Source organism: Cuculus canorus, chromosome 1 (assembly GCF_017976375.1).
Source record: "Cuculus canorus isolate bCucCan1 chromosome 1, bCucCan1.pri, whole genome shotgun sequence".
In the NCBI taxonomy this organism is placed as follows: Eukaryota; Metazoa; Chordata; class Aves; order Cuculiformes; family Cuculidae; genus Cuculus; species Cuculus canorus.
In genome coordinates this window covers 145,549,593-145,559,161 of record NC_071401.1, presented here as the reverse complement: position 1 = coordinate 145,559,161, position 9,569 = coordinate 145,549,593, and the positions used below count along the sequence as shown (strand labels likewise).

Here is a 9,569-nt window from a genome sequence, read left to right as displayed (position 1 = left end):
GAGAAGAGCAACGAAGCTGGTGAAGGGTCTGGAAAACAAGTCTTATGAGGAATGGATGAGGGAACTGGTGTTGTTCAGACTCGAAAAGAAGAGGCTGAGGGGAGACCTTATGATTGTACACAACTACCTGAAAGGACGTTATGGAGAGGTGGGTGTTGGTCACTTTGCTCAAGTGCCAGGTGACAGGACGAGAGGGAGTGGCCTCAAGCTGTGTTAGAGGAGGTTCAGTTTGGACATTAGGAAAAAATTCTTCACTGAAAGGCTTATCAAGCACTGGAACAAGCTGCTCAGGGAGGTGGTTGAGTCCCCATCCCTGGAGGTATTTAAAAGATGGATAGATGAAGTGCTTAGGGGTATGATTTAATAGCAGACAGGTACGGTTGGGCTTGATGATCTCAAAGGTCTTTTCCAATGTAGTAATTCTATGATTCTGTGATCAAACTATGCTGTTGATAGTGACTAATGGAAGTAGTAGCAGAGACCTCACACAAAGTCTTTTGTTTTAATCTAAGAGTCATCTGATTAAATAGACTTAAGTGTCTGATGTACAGTCTCGGTAACCGCTCTGCACTCTTCATCTGGGAGTTTGAGTTTTCGTTTCTTTCATTTAGTACTCTGTGTGGAAAGCACTGATGTTCGTCTGCACACATGGGGGAGAGGGATGTGAGAGATGGAATATTTTATTCCCATATCTGGTTTTGTCCATTTGTATTAGAGAAATTTGCCTTAGAAGTGGCATTCCTTGTCTGTGCAACTTGTCTCTTAATCTGTGAGCCAGCTCGGGTTGCTTTTTCCATGTCGCTGCTTAATCCAGAGCTCAGCTTTGACAGAACGGTTCCCTCATAGAAGAGAGGATAGACATAGTGAAGGTGATTGTATTCTCCTTCCCTCTGGTGCTGCTGTGCTAGCAGAGGAAAGTGTAGTGGAGTGAGGTCAAAAATTTATGTTCTGGGAAGCAGCTGCTGCTCTTGGCATTTTGGGCTGGCAAGGGAGGTGTGTGTAGTCATAGAAATGGACGTAAATGTTCTTATTTTCTTTGGGTCCAGTTTTTGAGATACTGTGGGCCTGTGATTTAAAATTGCAGGACATGACTTACTGATTATCCAGGCGTGTTCAGTGGAACACTCAATACTGAATGCCTCTTGAAGTTGGTCTGCTTTATGCCTTGAATTGGGAATCATGGCTGAATAGGTTCTTTGGAAGTATGGATTCCCCAGCCTTTTCCTTAGGGTCTTTCTAAGCTCAGCAGATGGAGTGGAAGGAGTTTGAGGTGGCCCTACAGGGGATTCAGCAACAGCTTGGGCTGCTGTCTCTCTGGGAAGTGGGCTCTAGTTACAGTAATTATACCGATCTGCTCCAGGCACTAACAGGATGTTTTAAAATAGTTTTTTAATGCATAGTGGCCCATTGACTTGGAAAGGAACGTCTGTCTTCCAGTGGTTCAAACAGATGGCACTTTGCTTGTTGAGTAGTGTTTGATCAGGTTGTCTGGCTACGGTCTCATATTCTGTTTGGTGCTTTTTGTTTGCAGTTTGTTGGGGTTTTTTTGGATTAGGGATATGACCTGCAGCCAGAAGAATACTGGAGTTCTGGGGAGGCTTTCTGTCCTCTTTTCTCTCCCAAAGTAAAAAGGGCTCTACTAGGCCAGCCTGTCCAAGTGGGGCTTCTCCAACACTCCAAGTGGGGTTTCTCTAATGCAGACGGGCAGTACATTGCTGGGGAACAAAGAATCAACAAATCACCAGGTAATTCTCAGCTGTGTTCATTGAAACATGCTCAGTATCCAAAGAGTTCACTCACAACACAGCACTGCTCCAAGCTTTTCCTTCCAGTGGAAAAAAAAAAATGTTCTTTTCTTTGCAAGTTCACGCTGGGCCTGAATGCAGCGCAAGGACACTTGACATTTTGTGGGGGCTTGTGGAACCCTTGCAGATTCTTGGTTTCTTCTCCTCTTTTATTCTTTGTTCTGCAGCCTAGCACAAATGTAACTTTGCCAAATCATTCCTCTACCTTCCAGAGTTCCAAAGGAAAAGAAGGAACAGTGAGCTATAAGGATGGGAAGAACTGCTTCAGAGGGTTAGTAGCAGGCTAGTCAAGCTTCCTGCAGCAGTGGCAGAAGTGCTTGCAAGAGCATGTGAAGGAAAGGAAGGAACTGCTGTTGGAAGGGACCTTCTAGGTACTGGGCAACACTGCAAGGCTGGAAAGAGGAGAGGCTGGCATTTCTGTATTGGGTATTTGTTGTGCTAGGCGGTAAAACAGGTGCAAGTGTTCCTGTTAAGCTGTCTCAAAAGTTAACCTCTGTAGTTAAACAACTCCTTCCACACTCCGTTTATTTCTGTGTCCTTGGAAGGAAATCAGTATTGACATCTGCAATGGAAGAGGAGTTGTCTTTTGTTGTTGTCTTTTCAACAGCCTGGTCTTGGGTAGGACATGTTTCATCCATCTTAGTGGTTATGTTCAAACACCTTGTTATAATCCCCAGTGCTTAGTGGTGTTGGGCTTGGCTCTCCTATCCTGTCCAACTGAGTTCTGTCCTGTGGGTTCTTATCCTGCTTTGGGCAGGCTCTGTGTGGGACAGATAAAAATTGATAGAAAGTTTTCCTGAATATGAGTGGAAATGTCATTCTTGGCAACATTTGCCTTTTTTTTGAGTTTTCTGCACTGTATGTTGCAGTTTTGCCTGAGGGCTTACCCTGCTTTCTAGTTTAATGAAATAATAAAACTGTGTCCTGGATTTTAACCTCTGAAGGTCAGAAGACTGCTTCTGTTTGTGTGTGTATTATCTGGCTTTTGGCAGCCACGTGGGCAAAGGATACAGAGCATGGGAGGAATGGTGGCAGCATCTGAGCCATGTTTATTTTGGCTGTATGAGACACTGCCTTGGGAGAGAGACACTGCTGAGGGAACGTTGCCCATCGGCCCGTATACAGGGCAGTTCTGCAAGGAGGAACACAGCTTTAAAGAGGAGAGGCTACTCCATTACTGAGTATTGAAGGCTATGAGAGAACTTTTGACTTCATGGCTCATCTAAAATATTTGAAATAAACGTTGATCAGAAAACTGCAAAGCCATGTTTCCTGATAAGATTCCTTCGGGTTTTCTTTTTCTGTGATGTTCCAGGTCAAGGCAGTGTTTTCCTTGCTTTAGAAAGGTTGCTTCTGGAGCTGTACTATTTTAGTTTTCCGTTGTTCTCAATGCATGCAGGAAAAAAGGGAACTGAAAGGTGGCACTGTTCTTCCACGAGTGTCATTCACTGGTTGTTTTCTCTCCACATTAGCTAACACAGAGAGGCGCTGTTGGGTTTCTTTCCCAACCTTTTCCAGCTTTGTGATTTCAGATGATTTGATTACACAGTGTTTGAGCCATTGCTTAAGATGTGAAAGCTGCTATAAGTTAGGAAAGGATGTCTTAGGGACAAGAGATTCAAAACCAACAATACCAATACCATTTGGGGGCATTTTGTCTTCAGAGGATGATTTAGCAAAGTAGCGCTTGTGGATATTTTACTGGCTTACATGCTGTATCTGCTTCTTGTTCAGCTTGTGGTGACAAGGGAAGACTAAGCTGCTTTCAAGCAGTTCTGTGTGCTGCAGTGGAGATCTTATTCAGATGCCTTCACCTCCTAAAACTGTTTGTTCTGTCTGCACTGTCAAATTGTGTTTTAAACCCTTGAACTCCTATTGACTCCAGGGTTGTCCTCAGTCAGTTGGCTGCGGTGGTTGAGCAGACTAAATCTCTGGCAAATGAGGATAAGCAATCTAAGGGCTCACCACCTCACATGAGGTTTTGTGCAGGTTTACTGAACTGCATATTATACAAACTTAACTTCTATTACTGAATGTAAGAATTCCTTGAAATATGTTGATATGCTTGTGAATCTGTGCTCTAATGGTTCTTAGCTTAGGTTTGCCAAGCAGGTGGTGTGGTTCCTTTAATTACTACAGGAAAGTGTATGGCTGGACACATGGAGAGTGTTGTAAGGGATGAAGGAGGCCATATTAAATGGTGAAGTTGTGTAACATGCTGTCTTTGTGCTCAGAAAGTTCTCTGGCAGGATTGTTGAGCTGACAATGCTTCTATTTCAGTGCAGCTTCTTGTTTTTTCTTTTTCTCACAGCAGGCTGGGGTGGCTGAAGGGCTTGATCTGGAACTACTGCTTCCTTGTATTTCACACCGGATTTCTTCCTTGCGGCCAAAGTGCTGAGTAGAAAATGGATATTAGCACAGATGAGACAGAACTATGCTCAGACATGAATGCTGAGCAAGCAGAGACTACAACCAGAATGCTCGCCAGCAGTGCAGAGGCTGTGGGCGTCTGGCAGGAGCAGTCTTTCATCATCCTGAGCGAGGAGGAGTTTGGGGAGCACTATTCATCCATCACGTACTGCAGGAAATGGGCTGGCAGAATGGGTGTTTCTCATAGAAGCTTCTGTAGAGGACCAGCTGTGCCTGGCCTCTTTCTCCTGGCCTCTGTTCTGTCCAGCACATTATGCATGTGCCCTCTGTTGTAAGGCACTTGAGTTGGGGAGACTGAAAATATCGTGTAGCTTGTGCAGTAAGAATGAGCAGAGATTTTTTGTGATGGGGAGATGCCATTCAGGAAGAAACTCCTTGGGAAAGCAGGATGGTATTGCTTTAGGGCATTATGCTTTGCATGAGGAGTTTGGTGCATTTCATTGTGCCTCTTATTGTGGACTGAACAGGAACTGGTGGCAGGAAGTTCAGATTCCTGCATAATGAATTGGTGTGGCCAGGAGGGGAAGGATTACTGAGGTATCTACTAGCACCCAAGAACTTCAGGGAGAAAAATGTCCAGTCGCTTCCCTTCTGCAAATAAGGTTGATCATTCTGGGCTGAGAGTGGCCAGCTTGGGTGTGGATGGGGCCATCAAAGTCTGATCTTTTAACCCCATAATACAAAGTAAACCATCATCCATTTTCAAGTCTCTGTCGCTGTCTCTAGAATGGGCCACCAAATGTGATTGGCTGATTAGTAGTGTGGAGTCTGGAGAGTCACAGCAGCTGATTTGGGGCTGTGTTGCTACATGTTGCACATTAACTTCTAGACAGCTACAGTGTGGATAAGATCAGGGCAAAAGTTAGTTTCTGCTTTAGTGGGACTTGGGGAACTGAAGCCTGTAGGGACTAAGAAAAACTAGAGTGGCGAGTGTGCTCTGTGTAATGAGCAACGAATTCACCACTGGTTGCCTTGAGACAATCCTAAGCTGCAGCCCAGGTTACAGCCTCAGGGTAGAAGTAGCTCCCATAAGAGAAGCACCTGTCTCCAGACAGTGGCAACCTGGAGCAAGAGCCCGTGGGAAGTCCGCAGGAGGGAGCTGTGGATCTTTACTCACAACCTGAGCCAGAAGCAGAGAAAGGATTGCAGGGCTGAAGAGCAGGGGGCATGATGTTGGCGTTTTGCTTGTGCAGGTGTAAACAGGGCTCCATGGATGGTTTTATACTGGTGCCTTATGAGTTGAGGGTTGATCTGTGTTTAAGGGGCTTGTGGCTTGTTTAAATATCTTGGCAGTTTAAAATTCTCCGTTAGTATTTTTTCTCTAGTTCTGATACTGGAGAGGAACCATAAATTATATGCATTCTTCTGAGTCCTAGAACTCTTGCTAGCATTTCATGCCCTCCCCTGGCAAAGCAACAGGGCTGTGTGAGAAGGCAGTCCTGCAAGTGGGGGAATATTGTTCACATTCTGGCACTGACGATATGTTACTGCTAACCCCAAAAATGGTGAAGAGAAAACCTGTGAAGAGCTGGCAGGACAGCTTGTTTGTTTCTTTTCTTTTGTTCTTAGAAAGGATGTTCTCCATGCAGTTATTCTGATGTTTCTTTTGTTTGGTGGAGTCGATTTCCTTCTTGCTGATAGATTCTTCCTTCTGAAGTACATGGGGATTCAGCAGCAAATCAGGCTCTGAAGGGAGAAGGATCTGGCTTGCTTGGTTTTGTTTGATGCATCCTTCCATGGTTTATACTTTTGATTTAAATTGTAGCATCACTGGTAAAGTAAGTGTGAGCCCTTCTGAATGATTTCCTTCTTCCTGAGATGAAAAGAGGTGGCTTCTACTTAGTTTTCTCTTATGCTTAGATTGTTAATTCTGTGTTACTCTTCCCTTGATCCCCTAGATATTGAGACTCCACCTATGTTTTGCATCCTGTAATATTAAGCCATAATCTAGAAAGTGGCCTTTACTCCACCATGTTAGCTATCAGATCTTTTTCTCACTGGAAAGCAGTGCTTTCACTCTGAATTCTGTGGCTCTAAGGTAGTCCTTATCAGCATGATATGCACAGAAAGACAAGATGTACCCTAACAGAGAGATACTTAATCGAATGCATAAGTAGAAAAACATTTACTGTGTGGACCTTGTCTTGCAGGGTCTTAATGGGAGAGCTCATGGTGGAGTTTTGGGCTTGAAGCAGCTGCTAAGGGAGGCAATTCAAACTGTTTACTGTGTTTCAGGATCCTTTTGCTTGCCTGCAGCCCAAGTGGTGCCTCCTTTGTCTCTTCTGCAGCAGCCCAGAGCTCTATCTCCCACCTGGGCTTTTCAGCAGTCAGCTCTGGGGGCAAAAAAATGAACCAAGTTCCTGGGAAGCTGCTAGTGTGGGACACTGAAATGATGAAGCAGCAGGTACTTGCTGGGTTTCTTTCCTTTGTCAGTCTGCTTGCTGAAAATGTCTTCTGTTTCACCATATAGGATCTCTCTTTCTGAAGTATGCTGACTTTCTTTTCAATGGCCTTCTTTTTTCCCCTTCCTTTTCCCCCCTCTGTCACCTGCAGGATGAAAATGAATAGTGTATATTTGCTGCTGGATTTGCATAGGGGTTTTTTTGTTTTGTTTTGTTGGTTTTTTTAAGGGATTCTTCAAAATATTCCATAGCCTTGTTTCTATCCTGCACAGTTTGTGACCAGAAATGTCCCAAGTGAATTGAATGATGCCTTGCTCAGACATTCTGCAATTGAGCTGTTTTGGAGGGTTTTCTTTCCTATTTCCCCTACCCAGGTGGCTGCCCCTAGTAACCTTATTCTGCCAGAAGGAAGGCAGCTGTGGGACATTCCTGAACACCACAGTAGAAGTTATTTTCTCTTCTTTACAATAGCTCTTCTTTACAATAAACTTTCTTTGTAGGACATTGACTCGAGATACTGATAGTGCAGCTAGATTTGTTGCTTCCCTCCTCCTGAGGAGCAGAGCTAACTTGCCCTTGAGCCATATGGTCTTGGTTGTGCCATATAGCAGGACCACTGCCAGAGGCTGTCTTGAGGAAAGGAATTACTGTGTGGCCTTCCAGTTGAAGGCAAGGGCTTCACATCAGTCCTTAAAAGGCCTCTTTCTGTTCACTTCTGCTCTGCGTGTTTTCGAGGAATGTTCAGTACTACTGGTTCACCCCTCAGATTTGCGGCAGCATGAATGCACCATGAGCTGGAAGGCACACAATGGGGAAGTCTTCTCTGTTGAGTTCAGCTATGATAAGAACACAGTCTACAGCATAGACAAGGATGAAAAGGTAGGCTCTGGCTGACCACCTGCTGGTCAGCTGGTGGCGAGATCCCTCTGGAGTCTTCCCCATATGGTGGGGATAGCATATAAATACCCTTAGAATCTGGAGGATTTTTGGGCTGCTGACTGTAATCTCAAGTGTGCAGTTCCACCTGCTGCATGCAGTCTCTTCAGAGAGAGTGGCTGGAAAGCCTATTAACAACTTAAGCTGTCTTAGCCCTTGTCTGCAAATCCTGTTGTTGGTGACATGCCCTTCCTAGGAGCATCTCCATGTGAAGATGACCTTTCTGTGCCCCTGTGATCACTGTATTTGAAAAGTGGGATTCACCAGGGAGCAGATCCTTGACCACTTCGCATAAATTTCCTTGTCAGCAGCTTGCTGTTGCTTATAATAAAGGCTTCAATTTCTGCAGTTCCGTCTCCAGCAGTAGCGATGTGACTCGGGGAGGGAGGCTGTGGGAATGTGTGAGTGCTTGGTTGATGAGAGTGAAGTGATCCCACCAGGCATCCTGCATCTGTGGAAGGACGCATATGCAGCAGTGCTTGAGGAAGGTAGGGCCTATGTTTGCCCAGAGAGTAGGCACTCTTACAGTCTTTGTAACCTCTGTTTTATAAATATAGGCATTTAGATATAGATGTCAAAATGCCATCTTCTGTTTGTGAGGAATAGCAGCTTTGCTTAAAAATGATGAATGGCCCCTCTGCATTCATCCCAGTCATTTTAACTGTGGACTTTTGTAATCTTTCTTTGTCATTCTAGTTTATTCAGTGATATATTCACAAAAGCGGCTTGAAGGTGTCCGAGTATGATCTTCCTAGCGAAGATACAGGTCCTTTTGTTCTGTCTGGGTGCAGTGGCTACAAGCAAGTCCAATTACAATGAGGCTTTTTGCTTTTGATTCTGAGAGCAACTATACGTTGATGTGTTCTTCTACTGGGTGAGTAATTTTTAAGGTAAATCTGAAGTGATGGAAAGTACTCTTATGCATCCATTCACACTCTTGCTGTTACAAGGCTGCAACAGCAGACACTGGAGGTTCTCAAGCAGCACCTACCTGCCCCTGCTCTGTGAAAGTTGCTGCTCAGTTTCATACAGTGTGCATTTTCACAGTGTGCGGTGTTTATCAAGTGTTTCAATGCCCTGTAAGTGTTTGACCCTCTGTATGTAGCTAGAATGTGTGTGCTGCTTGTTCTTAAAGCTTAGCTGCAGCAGTTTCCCATAGTACTCTAATGCCTAGGAGAAAGTTTTAATGTTATTTTAGTGTACTGATGCATGCCAGTTCAATGCAAAATCTGTGATTGTTGACCAATGTCCATCTTTAATCTGTCTTGTGTGTTTGCTGAAGTTATGTTAGTCTCAGCTTGATGCTCTCTTACTGTGTACTGAAAAGAAATAAAAGGTAAGTCTGAATGGTTTCAAGTACCCAAATTTCTGTGCTGGAGTAACAAGTCGTTACTGATTGCAAGCCCCTTGCCTGCATCGTCTTGAGACAATCCCCATCAGTATAAGCCATCACAAGGCAGATTAAATGGAATTGTTATTTTGCATCTAGGACATTCAGAGCAGCCACACTAACACAAGCTATAGTTTAAGTATATGTGCTCATCATCAGTGTGCACTCTTAGCCTGCCTTGTTCAGTTACCGCAGCTCAGCTGATGTCATAAATTGAGCCGCTTGAGAACACGTGCTTCTTTCATGAGACTGGAAATTTGTTTCCTCGTGTGTGCTACATACTTCTCAACATCTCTCTGATTTTCTGCTTAATTACGTATGCTGATAGGGATATGGAGTCTGTAGCATGTTTTCACTTTGCCTGTGGGTACACTATTGCCCCTACAGAAACTTGCCCCCTTAACATCTAGCACTTTCCTTCTTCTAGTTGAACAGTTGAACAGTTGAACAGTGGAGGTTCTGGAGAACTGCCTTTCCCTGGGAGGACATTGAGCTCCTATTGTTACAGTGGACTGGAGTATGGCCATGGACTGCGAGACCTACTTCACTGCCTCTATGGATGGGAATATTAAATTAATAACCTTAAAGGTTCAAAAATCTTAACCT

The 9,569-nt window shown here is 44.3% G+C and overlaps 1 pseudogene; it reads left to right on the top strand.

Moving 5' to 3' along the window:
• Positions 1–590: 590 nt before the first annotated feature.
• LOC104056366 (WD repeat-containing protein 91-like) lies at positions 591–9,566 on the top strand (annotated as a pseudogene).
• Positions 9,567–9,569: the final 3 nt, after the last annotated feature.